The following is a 19,480-nucleotide window of genomic DNA, read 5'->3' as shown; positions in this document are numbered from 1 at the left end:
GTCTTGATGATGCATTTGTCTTCACAAGAGAAGATGATGATAGTCGCTTAAAAACCTGGATTGAACCAAAGGATCTCAACAAAGATCGATGCTACCTTGCAAAGGGAATGTTGTTCGCATCCAAAAAGGCGTTGCAACGGGCAGTCAAAATTTATTATTTTAAGGACATGAGGGAGTTTAAGGTTGATCAGTCAAACACAAAGATATGGTGGCTAGTTTGTAGACGACGGTATCAAGGCTGTGAGTGGTTGCTTCGGGGAATTGTGAGAACCCTTAAAACTCAGAGTCTTTCAATGTCTTGCTGAAATCTGCTCGAGGACTACCTGTCACCGCAATGGTGAGAATGATTTTCAAGCAGGTTGTGGAGCGATTTGTTGTTAGGACAAGGCAGGCCAGAGTGATATTAGTCGACGGCGGGACATGGATGCCAAAGCCTTTCAAAAATATGGAGCACTATAGAAAAAAATGTGAGCATCACCAAATGACCGAGTATGACCCAATTCAACATGTGTATGAAGTTAGGACGGGTTATTACGACGGTAAGGGTGGAAACGTGCATACCGTTTATGAGGCAACAAGAACATGCACTGTGGTAAGTGAAAAACGTACCACATGCCATGTTCTCATGCTGTCAAGTGCTGCGAGAGAATGAGAAAAACGGTAACAAGTTATGTGGCGGCGGAATACAAGGTCCACAGTTACCTTAGAGCATATTCCGGCCAATTTCACCCACTTGGTAATGAAGCTTATTGGCCAAACGAGCCGTTTTCGATGGTTGCTAACAAGGATTACATCAGGAAATTGGGCATTAACTCATGGAGTTGTAGACCCAATCAAATGGATGTTAGTGAAAGAACTTACTCTCGCAAGTGCTCTACATGTAAGCAATATGGCCATGACAAGCGTTCGTGTGGGCAACAAGGCCGTGGTAGTACAAGCACGTCTCGAAGTAATAGAGCCTCTAGAACTTGAAGATTGTATTGTTATTGTAATTTATTATTGTATTGCTTTGAATTAGTATTGTAATTAAATGGAATGAATTATTTTTTAATTAGTATAAACCTTTCGTATTGGATGAATTATTATTAAATCAAATATTTATATTTGTACATTTAAATATAATAAAACACTTAAATCAAAACCCTATAAATATGACAAGTTTCAAAACTTACTTCGGGGCACTTTAGAACCCTTAAAACGACGATCCAAACGTTTAGGTGGACTTGATGTAATGAGCCGACATTATTGTACACAAAAAAAGATATTAAGTTTTATATAAAATATTGATATTTTGGGATTTTGAAACATGACTAATTTTTGCCTAAAGTATGATAAAAAACGTGATTTGAAAGGTAACACCAAAAAAAAAAAAAAAAAGAAAAACAGCTCCTTCACGCACGAAATTGGTGCGTGAAAGGCCCAAGTTGCATTTTTGCAGTTTGGTCCTTTCACACACTAATTTAGTGCTGAAACCTACTAATTTTTTTGTTTTTTTTGTTTTTTGTGTTAGTTTAGTTCAACTTTGTTTTTGTGCTACAAAAGTCGCGGATTCCTAATTGTGGCATTGGTACAACTAAAGCTACAGAGACGACCTTCAGCCCTTTTATAAAAATGGAAAAAGGGAGAACATGTACATTCAGAAAGTAACACACTGACTTGAATTCCTCATAGTTGACCTGCAAAAACTGCACATCCAGATTCATCTCTGTTTACTGACATACCTGTAGTTTCCAATTTAATCAAGATGAAAGTCAGTTGGTCATTAATCCTATCCTACTCAAATGGACATCAAACAAAGAGCAACACTATTTCAGGCCAAGAAAGAGTAACATGGCTATCTTCTATTAATCTTTAGACACAATAAACAAAGGAAACATAGTAATGTGTATGCTAAATGAGCAAAACAATAGGTGCGAGATAAACTAGCCCTTTCTTTTCTTTCTAGCATCGGATGTCTATCCCCTAAACATAGAACATATAAAACTCAGTTTGACTGCCACGATTATGGACTTTTCATTTCTCTATTGGCAACTCCTGGCCCGAAGAACGTGATACTGCAGGGAATAAAGGGAAGGATCAAAAAGGAAAAGAAACATAGTGATTGCATGGTTCCTGAAATATTTATAACATATCTGGTGTTACCATTGAATTTAATCGATGTTCAAAATTTTTGATAAGTATGCACCGGTCAAATAAGGCTTGAACTGAAGCCAATAAGAACTTAGGAGCCTGCAAAGAAAATTTACTAAGAATAGGAGATGCTTTCGTGTGACACCAAAATCTTAATCAGCTAAATATTTCATCAATATATTGCTTTGCCTTTGCTTATATTCTCGCCCAAAAAATGTGCTACCACATGCCCTTCCACACAAGTGTTATGAAGCTATGAAACTTGCAAAGAGGAATATCATACCAGTTCTTGTTTTCATTGTACCATTTGCTTTAATCCTTAAACTTGCCAACATTACTATAATTACTCGATACTTTTCTCCACCCTTTGTTGGCTTGTCTCCATCTGAACACCACCTTTTGTGATTCTCCACCCTGAATCATCCTAATAGTACTCTGAGAAGCCAAAAATGTCAACCGTTGGCTCCAAAAATAATTTTGACATAATAATAATATGACAAAAACACAAACAATGGGGAATTTGCCTTAATTAGGATTAGGATGCTTGAATAGCATCATTGGATGATTCAAATAGCTGAGTATCAAACAGTTGCAACAAATGCTTATTACAAGCTTAAACAAGCATGCTAGGAGAAACCAATAATATTGCTACCCACAACCGCTAGTTTCAAATATGATTTTGCAATAATAATAATAGTGGCGAAAACACAAACAATGGAGGAAAAAGATCAAAAAAAACTTTATGTTCAGATAGTGTCGAATTAAACGGAGAAGAATGATATCTTCTCTGCCTCGGCTACCATCAGTATTACGAACCTGAAGGTTCTGGCTTGAAACTGTTTATGGACTTGATTCTTCTTGTCTATTGATTTATTTGTTATTCATGAATAGAACCAGTCTAGAAAAAGCAAACAATGACTTCGTTAGGGTAAGCAAATGGGTATCAACCTAGCAATTGGGAAAAGCAAATGTCACGTAATAAAGTACACGGTAATTTGCTTACTAATAGAGATGTTGTGGGTTGAGAAAAAGGAATAGAGGTTCAAAAAAGCCAAAATTTCAGGGTTAAAGATACTTGTAAATGTTGGCAAAAGCGAGTTGCCACTTCAACTTCGCTACCATCAGCTTTACATAGATATATAAATATAGATTTTAATTTCAAAACATAGATATATAATAAAGCACTTAGATAAAAAGTAATTGTATGAGAGAACTGAAAGATAGATCTTCTAATCATTATAACGTTGCTTGTAAAAAGTCGTCTTTGATTATTACAATGTTGCTGGCATGTTAAATGCACAACTCGTTCGCAAATCAAAACATGAAAGAGGACATCAAGAAATAAGAATATAACATGACAAATGACTAAAAAGCTGAAGATGTAATATAGGCTAAACTAGAAATCACAAAACTATAGTCAATGTTTATAGATATTATTTCGAATTTTGTAAATGTAGATTATACAATTAAATAATCACAATTATTCAATATAGTTTGTTCCGTTTTACCACAACTATACAATTGGATTAGGGTGTCAAATTGCTATGAAAACAAAAATATTAAGTTGGAGGTAAATGAGGGTTTTGAACCTTTTTGAAAATATATATTGAACAAAAATATTTAGTAATTGAACTTAAAGAGTCTAAAATAATAACGAACTTGCATCTATTGAGTGGATTTTTGAGCCATTTCCTGAAGCCGTGTCTCTATAGGCCATTTCTTTGAACACTTCATGAGTTTCAAAATAAGCATGCCATGTTTTTTTTTTCCGGGTCAAATCCAGGTTGACATATGAATGAAATTTCAATTGGACAGATGAAAAACAAAGATTGTAGAGAGTAGAATGTGACCCAACAGTTTGATTTGTCAAGCATTAAATAATAATAAATCAAAGAGAACAAAAACAGGGAAAAAATGTCACTCCATAAAGTTGCAACTAAGGGAAGAAGTTCCTTGCAGCAGTGCCATATATAAGGTGTTTCTGGCACTATGATTTGGTTCAAAAATTTTCTAAGAGAGTGGTTAGTGGTTAAAATAAAAAATAGAAGAAGGAGATTAGGAGACTGCCCTGCATTTTGAGAGGAACCTATAAGGTGAATTTGACATTTTAACACACTAATAATACCAATTAAACCATTTTGGAATATGAAAAGGGCATAAATTTGATACAGAAATACATGAAATAAAACACCAATTAACATGAAGTTTTGTACCTTCGGATTTTTCTCAAAGACGATAAGCTTCTTCTCCTCTATTGATTTATTCTCTACCTTTACTGCTATTAGAATTGGAACTCGTAAAGCTTTTGTTTGAAAGGACGCGACAAATGGGCATGATAACGTCCAAATCTACCCCTCCAAGGGAAAGTGTACACGATCGTCGCAATATAAAAAACCCAACTATGAGCCGGGTCGAATTCACAGGAAACTGTCACACCCCTACCAGGAGTATGACGGGCTCCGACCCGTAGGCCGGGAACCACCTGACTTATCCGTTACTTTGAACATTATAAACCATAACTCAAAGAACACCTGCACGTAGAAAAGGCCCAAAATAGGAATATCCGCTCATTCAGCACATATGTACATATGCGGACCGACAAGGTCGCCACAACATAACGTATATCATAAAGCCTGCAAGGCTAACAGTAAAGTATCAAGAGCTCAAAATAAGGCCGATAAGGCCACCAATATATTATACAACAATATGAACCGGTGGAGCTATAAAACATCTAACTATACACACACGTCTACGAGCCTCTACATAGAACACAAATGATCATAAGGACAATACCAAATAGACTGCAACTCTGAAATAGGTGGAGTGCTACTGAGAATTTGCTGATAGAACACCTACGGGTCTGATCCGTCTCCCTGCCTACCTGCGGGCATGAGCGGCGTCCACAAGAAGGGACGTCAGTACGAATAATGTACTGAGTATGTAAGGCATGCATAACAACATAATATAGATATAGATAACATGGAATATGAGAGATAACCTGTACATCTGGATGCCTCATAGGGCGGTGTCATGCATGCTTAGCCTTTAAAAAAAAATTCTTATACATATATATAGTACCATGTCGGCCATTAAGGCTCGATGTCATGTATATAGTATCATGCCCAGCCATTAAGGCTCGGTGTCATATATATAGTATCATGCCTGGCCATTAAGGCTCGGTGTTATCATCATTAGCTAGCGTCCGGGCCTCCCGCGTCTGGGGCAATATCATAACATGCCCACTGCAGTGGTGTGCACATCTACGTGCCATGCCCGGCCGACTATAGCGCGGCGCGGTGTGAGAAAATACATACATATATATAAAGCATGAATGAGAGCCCAATCAAAAGCCATAACTATATCGGAGTGACGTAAGGTCGTTAGCCTCCGATTATATTATGGATCAGTCATCATCATTTATCCCACCTTGAAGGAACAATTATTATAAGGTGAGATCAACAACAATGAATAAAATCGAGAAAGCCATGAAATAAGCTCAATAATCTCATAATAGCATTAAAATCATAAACTTTGGAATTTCTAGAATTAAGATCTTCATTATCATGTTCATCATAGAAAACATCTCATCTTAAGTATCATAAGAAGTTTTTAAGAATCATGAACTTCTAACTGAAGTAAGAGAGTTATGGAAACATATATGGAATCATAAAATAGGAATCATGCCTTTTGAGAAAAATCATAAGATGAGATCAATATCAACAAACATAATCAAAATCTTGAAACCAGCTCAGTAATCTCATAATGACATTAAAACCATAACTTTGGAATCTCCAGAAATGGGATCATTATAATCCTCATCATGGTCCTTATAGAGAACATTCGTCTTTAGCATCATAAGGATTTTGAGAATCATGAACTGCTAGTGCTTTCAGAAATAAGGTATTATGAAAGGCGTGTATGCGTTCATAGGAAATGAATCATGCCTTTAAAAGAAAGAGGAATAGCCTTAACATACCTTTTGGTCTCCTTAACTACTCAAAGTTTATCCTTCCAAGCTCGTTAATATACATGTAAACCATTCATATTATTGTTAGGCACATCGTTATACGCTCGTCTTAAATCCTTAATTTAAATCCATTTAGAATCTGCCGAAATTCGGGCAGCATCTCCCTTATTTATATGCCTAGCCCAAAATCATAATATCAACAACCAATAAACAACAACAATACCAACATCATCAAGACCATTATCCATATCAATATATTTCCTAAATAATCCCACACGATGTTTTCCAAATTTCTCAACTAACCAACTTGTGATACTACTATTTAATAACTTTATTTCCGTAAAGAAGCCGAAATTAATACCAATAAGGAGAGATTCATACTTTGTCCTTGTTAGAACAATAATATCTCCAATATCCACCTTGAATCCAAGCCGAAATCCACAGCAAAACGATACTATAACCGTAACTATGCGTTACCCGAGCCTTGATTAGCCAAAAATCACTTCAAACCCTCACTTTTTATGACATATTTGCCCCTATATGTGTGTTGGGCTTTAGGATCTGTTTTTGGAGCTGAAAAATGGGGTCTTGACCCTTTTATAGGTGGGTAAAGTCGGTGGCACTGTAGCAGTACTGTAGCATGCATTTCTGCTTTGTCAGCCAAACTTGTAACGTCCATAATTCTCTACCCCGATGTCCTATCGACGAGCAGTTTATTGCGTTGAAAACTAGACTCGACGAACTTCATTTTAGGCTTTTAAAACACCTTAAAACTCCTCATATACCTGGAGATATACCCCTCCAAAGTTGACCCAAAATTTTGTCCTTAATTCTGCCAACTTTTTTCAAATTTTCGACAAACTTATTTTCTTTGATTTGCTTGGTCCCGGAATCTTCCAAAACTCCCCCTATATACTATTTATCATTTATTATACTTGATAATAGACATGTTCTCATGTTTCAAAGTTGTCCTTCCTGGTTACGACTTATGAGATCGCAATTCATCCTTTACTCCATTGTTACGTACTTCCCATGGCTTGTACTTTTCAAAACTTCATGGGACGTCTCTGATACTCCATTATAACGGTGAAGTACGTGGCATGATCATGCTCTGAAAGTGCGGGGTATAACATAAACAATATAAAGGCGATTTAAACAAGTAAGGAATTATCACTTTCTACCCTAAGCCAAACACTTTTTTCAATATTGATTTTTTTTGTTTAACAACTAACAAAGATAAAACTAATCTAGAAAGCAAGTAAAATGACCAATGGCCACAAGCATGGAAACAAAGGAAACTACGCTCAAGCAACGATCCAATGTATTTCACGATTATAAAACTAAGAGCGAGTTTACGATAATTAGATAATGATTTCTAAAATCTTATTGAAAGTCTTCCGATCAAATCAATGAATTTCACTCTAAGCTTTTCCAAGCCTTAGAGTGTGATCTCAAGCACAATCAATATAATTTCAACTAACCTTCATATTCTTAGCTCAAGTTATTAGATGAGGTTTAAAGCCCCAAATTCTTGTTAATTAATCTTTCTCAACATCAATTTTCCTCTTCCGAGCTCAAATCGAAGTAAATGAGCGGGTCTTAGGGTTAACTAATCCTTAAGAAACATTAAAGAACAAGATTAATTAAAACAACATTAACTCACTTCATTAGCAATAAAAATCGTTCAATACATAAGCAAAACAAGAGTTTCATCCAGCACTTTAATCATAGAATATTTCCATAAACAAGATTCAAGTGAAGAAAATAAATACTACACACTTAGATATTCATTACAAAGCTAGGAATCAAAGAAATGGAGAGAAGTTTAAGAAAGTTCCCAACCCAATCTTCAACACCAAAGGGTAGTGTAGGAACTCTAGCCTCCAAAACTTGTGTTTTCTACCAAAGATATGTTTCCAAGAGGTTTTGTCGAGTTTTATGTTGTTTGGGATAACAAAAATGTGAATTTACAAAACTGCTCAGTTCTGCCCAAAAAGTCTTCATCGCGTTTGCACTAGACCTTCACGTGGTCACTTGACCGGTTGACCAACGTGAACGCAGTCAACCTGCGCGTTCGCGAAGGGTATATCTGGCAGAGTTTTCTTTTCTTCATTTTAGCTCCTTTTTGGCTCGTTTTCACTTGGTTTGATCCCAATTCTCTTCATGACTCAATGCACCTGAAATAATAGCAATACACACAAAAAATAGCCTCATATTATAGATTAAGAACGCAAAACCCAAAGAAAAAAGACTAAAATAAGTGGTACAATCACCACTTATCAGGGCAGATTTCTTCTCCTCTATTGGTTAATTTATGTTTTTGTGGAAGTTGATGTGATTGAGCATCAATTTTCCAAGAAATTAAATTTGCCGTTGTTGGTGGGTGTTGTTTGAAACAGTGGAAAGTTTCCGCTTTTGCTGGGAAACGACTGAGTAAAAGATTCATAAAGATTGGTTTGATGAATCGAAAATAATGAGAGAAGAAACAGTGAGAAAGAATAGGAAGAAATGGGGTATGAACAAAGGAAGCGTCTTTTGGGTTGTGTTGAACCGAAAACATTAGTGGCTTTTGGTTTCTTTAACTAAAGGCCGAAGGGATTTCTTTCTGGCTTTTAGTTAATTAAACAATTGAAATTTTGTAATATAAAATGACAAAAAACTGAAAAAAAGATAAATAGTCATCTTGCTACCTGAGCTATGTCCCTGCTTTATATATTTATATAGATATAGCTATTTACTAGTCACTTTTCGATTCAGATTGATTGAAGAATGAATTGTTTCCTTTTAAGACAGAACGGTATGGGTTTTAGTTGGATCCGACTTGTCATTTCTTTTATCTTCATTTTTCTCAAATATACATGACCTCATTAATGGTTATTTAATTGACTAAATAAAAGCTCTAATCATGCTTTAGATAATTAATATTTCATTTTTTTTTATTTTTTTTTTGTAATCCCACAATCATAGCAACATATTATCTTGTCCATATGTATATAATAACAACAACAACATACCCAGTGAAATTCCACAAATGTCTCTCTTGTCCATATGTATATAAAAAAAGTTCACTAAAAGAAGTAAATACACGACGAAGCCTCATAGGGGGTTCAACATCTACTATATATACAACAATAACATACCCAGTGAAATCCCACAATGTGGGGTCTGGGAGGGTAAAGTGTACGCAGACCATACCCCTATCTCGGAAGATAGGGAGGCTGTTTCCGAAAGACCCTCGGCTTAAGAGAAATCACAAAGAGGAAGGTTAGATAAGCACAAGCAGTTCAAAGCAAAATGCAAATGAAACTAAAGAAAGCGAATAAGTCAAAATAGAGCAGTCTGAAAAAAGGGAGCAGTAGCTACCACAGATAAATAAGATAATCGAAGTACAAGAAACCACATATAGTAGCAAGAAACAAAGGACAATAGACTATGGATCGAAACAACGACTACCTACTAGCCTTCTACCCTAATCTGAGTCCTCCAAAACCTCCTATCTAAGGTCATGTCCTCGGTAAGCTGAACCTGTGTCATGTCCTGTCTCAGCACCTCTCCCAAATACTTTTTCGGCCTACCCCTACCTCTTCTGAAACCATCTATAGCTAACCTCTCACACCCCCGCACTGGGGCATCTGTGCCTCTCCTCCTCACATGCCCAAACCATCTCAGCCTCACTTCCCTCATCTTGTCCTCCACTGATGCTACTCCAACCTTATCCCGGATATCTTCATTCCTAATACTATCTCGCCTAGTGTGCCCACACATCCATCGCAACATCTTCATTTCCGCAACTTTCATCTTTTGGACGTGAGAGCTCTTGACTACCCAACACTCTGCCCCGTACAACAAGGTCGGTCTCACAACCACTTTGTAGAACCTGCCTTTAAGTTTTGGTGGCACCTTCTTATCACACAGCACTCTTGAAGCAAGTCTCCATTTCATCCACCCTGCGCCAATACGATGTGAGACATCATCGTCAATATCCCTATTTTCTTGTATAATAGACCCGAGATATTTGAAATTTCTTTTCTTTGGGATGGCCTGGGTACCAAGCCTCACTTCCACGCCGGACTCATGTGTCACGTCACTGAACTTGCACGCTATGTACTCTGTCTTGGTCCTACTCAACTTGAACCTTTTAGATTTCAGAGTTTGTCTCCAAACCTCTAGCTTAGTGTTCACTCCGCTGCGTGTCTCGTCGATCAAGACTATGTCATCCGCAAATAACATACACCATGGAACCTCACCTTGAATTCGCCGCGTCAGACAATCCATCACTAGAGCAAATAAAAATGGGCTAAGAGCTGATCCCTGGTGCAACCCCATCTCCAAGCATCTCTATAAAACCTCTCTTGGCACTTTGTCGTAAGCCTTTTCTAGGTCGATGAAAACCATGTGCAGGTCCTTCTTCCTCTCCCTATACTTCTCCACCAGTCTCCTCACAAGATGGATGGCTTCTGTAGTCGAGTGCCCCGACATGAATCCGAACTAGTTCTCTGAAATGGACACGCCTCTTCTCACCCTCATCTCCACCACCATTTCCCACACCTTCATAGTGTGGCTTAGCAGCTTGATCCCTCTATAGTTATTGCAACTTTGAATATCAGCTTTGTTCTTATACAAAGGGACCATCAAACTCCACCTCCATTCCTCAGGCATCTTCGCCGTCCTAAAAATAACATTAAACATGTAACACCTCGTAACTTCGGACGAAAGTTTGACTCATAAGATGATAATATAATGGAACCAATATGAGGGTTATAGGAAGTGTTTTGAAAACCAATTAAGTCATAAGAAATGTCTTTGGGCAAAGAAAAGTTGGAAGCCACTCTACGGGGCATGTTTGCAAGTGAGTTTATGGAAGGTCTTACTTCCAACTACCATAACCCCTCTATTAATTTGGATTTTGGAAAAAATTCCTTGATGAAAGTTGTAGACCCTTGAAATATATTTCTAACGGTATATTATGGGCCTCAAACGGACATCTGTACAAAGCGTTATGCCCATTATACGACAGACTGTCCGAGCAGAAGAATTTCGACGGACCATTTGACGGTCCGTAGAACATTTTGACGGTCCGTAAAACAATTATACGGTCCGTCAAATGGTCACAGAGAACCATATTTTGCTGGGCAGTTTTACGGTTCATTTTGACGGTCCGTAAAACAATTATACGGTCTGTCAAATTGACTTAGGCCAGCGTAAAATGGTCACAGAAAACCATGTTTTGCTGGGCAGTTTTACGGTTCATTTTGACGGTCCGTAAAACAATTATACGGTCCGTCAAATTGACTCAAGCCAGCGTAAAATGGTCACAGAAACTCAATTTTTGCTGGGTAGTTTTACGGACCATTTTGACGGTTCGTCAAACAGTTTGACGGTCCGTAAAAATGGGCGTAGAATTGCCCGATGGGTCAGATTTTAAGATGTTAATAAGAGACCCAAACTCATTTTTTTTCATTCCCATTTCTCCTACACGACTCAAGGGTTCTCTAGAGCCATCCAAACACTTCATATGCAAGAATCCAAGTGAAACTAAAGATCCACTTCATCAATCCACAAAACTAAGTGTGAGAAACACATCAAATCCATTCAAGTCAAGAAAATCCATGGAAGGTGGAACTAGGGTTTTGTTCAAGTGAAGCATTTCAACTCAAGGCTTATTCCTACAATAACCAAGGTAAGTTTTATGATGTTTCATGATGATTAAAGTGTTGATAAGTTCTTGGGAGAATAGTAAATGAGTTTGATATTATATGGACTATGCTAGGGTTTTTGGATTGTTGACTTGGGATTGTTGTATTCATATGGGTGATGAAGAATGATGTCAATTACACCTAATTGAGATTGTAGAATCAGCTAGAAGTAATATAATGGGGATTGGGTGAAGAAAACACCATTAATGAAGGTTGTGGAGCTTCATGCCCACCAAGTGTTTGATAAAATGCTTAGATGAACAAAACATGGATATTGTTGCTAATATAGAGTCCCTATGACCTGTATTGCCATAGATTAAAGTTGAAGGGATTGAAGGACATTGTGATACGCTCAAAAGTAGGAAGTTAAGGTATGTAGAACTTCCATCCACATGTGGGAATCTCTACGTTCTTCCCCATGATCCGTTTTGTAAAATCTATGAAGTTCAAATCCTAAGGCATTAAACCCAACATATTGGTAGCCCGTAATTACGTATGTATGTACATGAATTTTGTATCTATGTTCGTTATTGTATTCTTAATCTTCCATTACGAATATTAGGAATCCTAGCTTAATCCATGAATCATGAATTCTTCATCATGAGTTCTCATTATGTTCATATGAAACTGTATGATTTTATTTTGCAAGTTACAAGCATGTTTTCAAGTCAATTACAAATATATGATTATGAACTATTGTATTACTCATAAATCAAGAACATGTTTACAAGCTATTTCATGAAACCATGTTTACAAGTTATTTCGTGAAATTATGATTACAAGACAAAAACAAGTTAATTCACGAAAGTCATGGGCTTCTTAGCCAACTATATTATGTTCATGTTTTGGGAGTTGCACGAATTACCGAGAAGGTTCAGATAGCCTGAAACTATGTAGCCACCACAGGACAAGGATCGCTCCGCCCAGTTAGGACGATACCTTAATTTTTCACTGAATGGATCCATCAGGTACGTTACCACCTTATACCCTGGCAAGGTATAGGGGCTCTGCTGGTCCGGCGAGGTACCAGACTCCACGTATCCACGTGGTGATATCATGTGTCAGTTTATGAAATGCTCTCCCTACTTATCATGTTTTACTCATGTTATATATATATATATATATATATATATATATATATATATATATGTACTCATGCTCATGCTCATGTTCATGTCCAAGTTTTCAGTTTCAGTTCTTATCATGTTATTCCATGTCCCATGTTGTTTCTTTCGGTTGCTTTACATACCAGTACATTCAATGTGCTGACGTCCCCTTTTATTGCTCGGGGGCCTGCATTTCACGATGCAGGTACTGATATACAGGACGACACATTTGCTCAGTAGGACAACATTCGTATCAGCTTATTGGTGAGCCCCATCTCACTCGGGGTTTAGTCAACTTTTGTTTTATGATTAATTATGCATCTAAAGGTATGCTGGGGCCTTGTCCCAGTAAGTATGTTTTTCAGTCAGACTCATGATAGAGGTTTCATAGACTAGACAAGTCAGTTATGTCATGTCAGACATTTGGAGTCGTATAGCCATTTTGGCTCACTCATGTTTAAACAAGTATTTTATTAAGTATTATGACTTACCATGTTTTATAAAGGCTCATCATGCATTCACGTTATATTCCGCTTATGTTATGTATCATGATGATTCAGCAAGCCATGTGGTTCGCTCGGTCACATGCAGTCAGGCACCGAGTGTCGTGTTACGTCCAGGCCATGGTTCGGGGCGTGACAAAACAATCCAATCAACCACTCCAAACCTGCCCTGCCCGCACTCTTCCAAAACTCCCCAGGGATCTCGTCAAGAGCGGTAGCTCTTCCCCTGTGCATCCTGCGAACAACACCCTTAACCTCCTCCACCTTTATACTCCTACAATACCCAAAGTCGCGACGCCTCTCAGAGTACTCCAAATCTCCCAACACAATGTCTCTATCACCTTCCTCGTTCAAGGTGCAAGAGAAATGAAAAGGAATAAAAAATAATTTTAACAGCATATAAATAGTGTAATTCTCTGCCGAAGGGGGTTCGGATGAACCTCCTGGGCCTTCTTGGCTCCGCCTCCGCACGAATCCCCTCAAGGTGCAAGAGAAATGAAAAGGAATAGAGGATTAGATAGAGATTTAAGTAATTATACAGTAGATGTTCAATCCCCGCTTGGCTTCTTCGTGTTTTTAATCACTCCTTAGTAAAAATTCTGGTTCCGCTATTCAACAGCATAATTAAACAGAAATGTTAGTATAAAGATCCATAACAGTAGCCAAAAGAAAAGGGAAAAAGCGCATCCACATTCCATTCTCATACTGCAGACGAAAAAAAATTGAGATTTGAAGATGTTCAAATATTGTGAATTACTTGGTATGGCATGTCTGATGGAGCATCAATCTTTTCATGGGCTCCTGCATACAGGTTTTATTTTTTTTGGAAGATTTCATTTGCTGAACTGTTCCTTTAGGAGCTATCATTTGCAGATTAACTGTTTGTTTCGCTTGGATTTTGATGCTAGTATCGCCAAGAAGCTGCTCAATCCTCGAAGAAGAAAAGAGAAGAGATCGTTAGATGTGAACTAAAATCTCGATCATACTAGTATGGTAAAGTAGAATTCCATATTTTGGAAGTATCCTTAAGTAATGGAGAGAGTGACAAAGGGGTCTAATGCCTCATGCTACATGTGTCGATGTAGAGTTATGATCATAATAATTGATATGAATGACTAAATAGTCCCTTGGTTGAGATTTCATGCTAGCATTTTCACGTCTTCCCCATATGACATTGTGGTGAGACAGCTTAGCCGAACAGACAAAGATCAGATGCCATGCTGATCACATGGTAGTTTTTCATTTACCTCTGTGTCATTTGGTGCTCCCAATCAAAATTTATGATATATGTTATGTTATGAAAAAAGTCTAAGGCCACACATAAGTTTCCAAAGAATGTTTTAAGTCTTATATATGAAATGTCTTTCTTGATTTGAATTGCATATCCATCACATCATGTTTTCCTTAAAGTCTTGCCCCAATCTCGAGTTAGTGAGTCGATGATACTCAGCCTTGTATGGAAATATTTGTGTTTTCCCCTAGTAGGCACACATATTCGGGCATGGGGATACGAGCTAGGTAATTCGACTCCCCCAGCATTTTAGGGTGAACCTGCTATTCTTGCCAGTGGGTACTCTTACATCTAGTCTGTGTATCACCAGAGTTTTAAGGTGTTTATGCTAAAAGCTTATGTAAATCTTCACCTTGAAGAGTTTACTTCTTTCCTAATTCTATGCATAAGGCTCTCACGTTTACATTAGAGTTTTACGTTGCATTTATTCCTTGAATACATATGACTTCATGCACAAAATTGCAGAAAGATATCTCAAAGACCAAAAATATTCTGAAAATTAATTCACACTCGATATTGTAACCAAAACAACTGCAAAATGCTACGATCACGAGGTCAGCTATGAGTACTCAACTTACTTTGGCATCTTCTTCACTTAAGTCAGCATGCATAAGCATTTCATTGTTGAACTCACCAAAACTTGCAGGGGCAGAAAATGTGCGCTCCAATTTTTGCGCTTCCACTTTTGGTTAAATATCCTGTTGAGGACAGACTACAGTATTTGAAAAGTGTTCCTTTTGATAAGACACTAATAAACTGGGACTTGACAATTGATAGTCAATGGCAGGGGAAACTGTGCCAACTCCCTGAGAACAAACAACCGAACTAAACGAACTTACCGAACTAAACGAACTTAAAGATAAACACTGAACCGTATATTATAATGAACAATGCAGATGAAGTTTAACTTTTCTGCTGATATGAAAAATTCAGGACACTTACAGTTAAGTTCCATTGTTGATTAGATACTTGTTGGACAGCGTCAATTTTTCCTGTAGGTACAATAAAAGGAAAAAACCAATCAGAAGCACAGTACGAAAGGAATAAGAAACCTTAAGAACAGATAATGCAATCAGCAATACTTGACTAAATAAATTAGTACGCATCTACTATGCCGCTGGCTCAAATTCATCCTTTGTACGATCTAAAGTTTAAGATCATCTCGGATATCATCTATATGATTAATGCAAGAAATTTTCTTGGCAACTCTTCTGAACAAAATATCCGAAGAGTGAAGCACTCATCACAGCAAATATTTGGAGAGATCAAAGTTGTGTGCTACATCCCTACTTCTTTCCATGTATGTTTGCTTAATATCACAAAAGAATCACAGGAGAGACATTTGAACTTGCGGAGTTATGAGCAAAGCTTCTCAGAACAAAAGGGATATAAGATAGTACATTCCCTTTAGTGTTTGTAGCCTGAGAATTAATGAATCATGCATTCAGATTATAATTGCATCAGAAAAAATGAATTTGACTTGAAATTTTTAGGTAACACCTCATAATAGGTCTATTGGAATGCTCGGGTGATAAGTGAATATATCATAGAATACACCCGACCCTTCCGCCAGAAGCCACTTCGGAGAATTGATAGCAGGAACAAATTCCAAACATCTGACTGAATTTCAAGTTAATTCTGGGATTGGTTTCTGCCGGCACGGTGGGATGTATTCTACGATATATTCACCTTTAATCACCCAGAGCGTGCCCAAGAATCCTATGATGAGGTGATACTTGAACTTATTTGTTAAATTCATTTTTCTAAGGCAATTGTAATTTGAATGCATGATTCTTTAATTTCTTAGGCTACACAGACTATAAGAGAATGTGCTACCTTACATCCCTTCTATAATTCCATCCTTTGCTCCTAATTTTCCAAGACTAAAGGTCTCATATTATGCAATTATTTGGTCCTAATTTTACAAAATCTAATATCTTCCTTATGATAGTATTTTCTTGTCCTAACTCTGTGACACATAAAATATTCCATGCAATGTCTTCCTCTTGTCCTAACCCTATGCCAATAAGGGTGAAGATCTAGCAAAATGTCTATGCCAAAGCCATGAGATAACCAACCTGTATTTATACAGTTTCCTATAAGTCAAGTGTTCAAGTAATGCAAGGGAAACCTTAATCAATTTTTTTTTTGGCTGAGAGAATGCAAGAGCAATGCCATCTTGTGACACCTGAAGAAGAAGTGACATCAAATTTAACATTCTTTGAAATGTATAAGTCGAGTTACATGGTGCCATCAGCCAACACACTTGCTCTCTTCTTCTCAGGCCCAGCATCAGCCAACACATTTCCCTTGTGATGAAAATCTTGTTTCTAGTAGAATGAGCTACAAATCAAAGAGATGCCTGCAAAGAAAAAAGAATTGGAGCATCATTAATTGTGATATAGGGAGTTTCTTAAAGAGGGACCTCATGTAAATAAAAGGAATAAGATTAGATCCTACTCATGCAAATACCATAACTTTTCTAAAAAAGGGAAGTTCTGACACATGTTGTCTAGACTTGTTGCAGATGGCACCATGTGACTCGCCTTATCCATCTCTACAAATAGTGAATTGGATGTCACTTCATCTGCAGGTATGATAAGGTGGCCTTACTCTTGCATTCTTTCAGTCAAAAATATGATTCAGGCTGCCCTTGCATCATTTAAACATTAGATCCAATAGGAAACTGAGTGAACATCGGTTGAATATCTCCTAGCTTTGGCATGAGTAGATAGATTTCAGGATGTCTACCACTATTGGAATAGAGTTAGGTCTAAAGTAAGACATCACAGGGGATACATTAGGTAGCTCATAGTTAGGACAAAAGCATCAAAAGAGAGATTAGTTCTATAAAATTAGGACCAAATGGTTGCATCACAGAAGAGATATTTGATCTTACAGAGTTAGGAGAAAAGCTTTGGCAGTACAAAAGGGATATAAGGTAGCACATCCCCTATAGTGTTTGTAGCCTGAGAATTTAATGAATCATGCATTCAAATTCCAATTGCCTCGGAAAAATGAATTTGACTTAGAAAAGTTTAGGTAACACCTCATCATAGGTCTCTTGGCATGATCGAGATGATTAAAGGTGAGTACATTGTAAAGTACATCCCACCATTATGCCACAAGTCACTTCAGAGAATTGATAGCGGAAACAAATCCGGAACATGCTAATGATTTTCATGCTAATTCTGAGGTTTGTTTCAACTACCAATTCTCCACTTGGATTCCTGACAGAGAGGTTGGGTGTATTCTACGATATATTCAACCTTTAATCACCCCAAGCATGCCCAAGAATCCTACGATGAGGTGTTACCTGAACTTTTTAAGTTAACTTCATTTTTCTAAGGCATTTGTAATTTGAATGCATGATTCTTTAATTTCTCAGACTACACAGAATACAAAAATATGCTACCATATATCCCTTCTGTAATGCCATCCTTTGCTCCTAATTTTGCAAGACCAGAAGTCTCATGTGATGCAATCATTATCGTCCTTATGATAACAATTTCTTGTCCTACTCTATGACACATAACACTTTCATGCAATGTCTTCCCCTAGTCCTAACTCTATGCCAATAGGGGTGAACATCTAGCAAAATGTCTATGCCAAAGCCAGGAGATAACCAACCCGTGTTTATACAATTTCCTATTAGATCAAGTGTTCAAGTGATGCAAGGGAAACCTAAATCGTATATTTTAGCCGAGAGAGTGGAAGAGCAATGCCATCTTATGACACCTGCGGACGAAGTGACACCAAATTTACTATACTTTGAAACGAATAAGTCGAGTCACATGGTGCCATCAGCCAACACACTTCCTCTCTTCTTCTCATGCCCAACATCAGCCAACACACTCCCCTTATGATGAAAGTGGAAACACAGTATCTTGCTTGTAGCAAAACGAGGGCTATGCGTGCAAAGAAATAAGAATTGAAGCATCATTTGTTGTGATATTAAGAAAATTATCTGATGAAGTATCAGACTTGAACTTACTACCCGCATCTATTTCTTAGCAAAGCAATATGTGATACTTAATGGTTTTAACAAAGACAGAACATGAGCTCCTTTGCTAACTTTTAATGATTCTTTTTTACATACTCTGTAACAAAGCTGTTGAATTATGGGAGACTAGATAAAAAGGCTATAATCACATTGTACTACACTATGTTTACATCAAATTCTATTTTTATGAGTGTGACCAAATATGTTATTTTCTTAGCCACTCATCTAAATATAAGCATACTACATATTTCCCCCTTTTGGGTTAATAAACTTGCGCTAATCTATCTTTCTGTTCAGGTTGAGTATATGCTGAAGAATCTTGATTCAAAGCACTGTACGAATTGCTTGCACTAATTAGATATCATCTCCTTGAGACAAGTAGCTTGCAATTTTTTTTTACAGAATCATCTATTACAGCTTTCTGCAAGTCAGCATCTTTCTCAATCTACAACTCAGAAATGTTTTAAGAATAAGTTGCAGAACAATATAGCCGTTCCATACTCATTTCTCAAAGTGATTATACGGGTGACAGAAAAAAGACTAAACTAAGAACAGGATAGTCCAATTCCAGAATAAAGAATCGTAAGTAGATATAGGAAAACCAATAGTATCAACTATGCCCCAATCCCAAACTAGCTTGGGTTATATCCATTCCCCTCTATTCATCCAATTTCAAATCAATATTAAATGATTCGTCTTGTAAGGAATTAACTTCCAATCCATGTTTGGAAAGTCATGAAATCTTGGAAACTAGAAGCAAATACTAATTCATGAACTTGCATTA

General features: G+C 37.2%; 2 long non-coding RNA genes across 16 annotated transcripts in view; both read right to left on the bottom strand.

The window, feature by feature from the left end:
- Positions 1 to 1,434: 1,434 nt before the first annotated feature.
- Positions 1,435 to 5,810, bottom strand: LOC132617771 (uncharacterized). Of its 3 annotated transcripts, none has more exons than XR_009573826.1 (3): positions 4,344 to 5,810; positions 2,414 to 2,565; positions 1,435 to 1,721 (listed from the first exon to the last, which is right to left on the bottom strand). It is a non-coding gene; the product is annotated as an uncharacterized LOC132617771 (long non-coding RNA). The 3 variants fall into 3 exon arrangements; XR_009573827.1 differs by having other exon boundaries at positions 4,924 to 5,810; XR_009573828.1 differs by lacking the exon at positions 4,344 to 5,810 and adding an exon at positions 2,947 to 3,288.
- Positions 5,811 to 7,751: 1,941 nt separating this feature from the next.
- The window catches only part of LOC132618078 (uncharacterized), a 29,338-nt gene continuing 17,609 nt past the window's right edge, over positions 7,752 to 19,480 (bottom strand). For 6 of the 13 annotated variants that reach the window (XR_009573942.1, XR_009573943.1, XR_009573950.1 and 3 more), the window contains 4 exons: positions 16,772 to 17,055; positions 15,636 to 15,685; positions 15,272 to 15,391; positions 14,139 to 14,323 (listed from right to left, as the gene is read on the bottom strand). This is a non-coding gene — a long non-coding RNA (uncharacterized LOC132618078). Of the gene's footprint in view, positions 8,275 to 14,138; positions 14,324 to 14,386; positions 15,500 to 15,635; positions 15,686 to 16,771; positions 17,056 to 18,688; positions 19,142 to 19,480 lie in introns of those variants that run through there. The other 7 variants (XR_009573944.1, XR_009573947.1, XR_009573945.1 and 4 more) reach the window with 7 other exon arrangements.

This window comes from Lycium barbarum, chromosome 11 (genome assembly GCF_019175385.1).
Source record: "Lycium barbarum isolate Lr01 chromosome 11, ASM1917538v2, whole genome shotgun sequence".
Taxonomy (NCBI): domain Eukaryota; kingdom Viridiplantae; phylum Streptophyta; class Magnoliopsida; order Solanales; family Solanaceae; genus Lycium; species Lycium barbarum.
The sequence above is the reverse complement of the archived record's forward strand: the minus strand, read 5'-3'. Positions and strand labels throughout refer to the sequence as shown.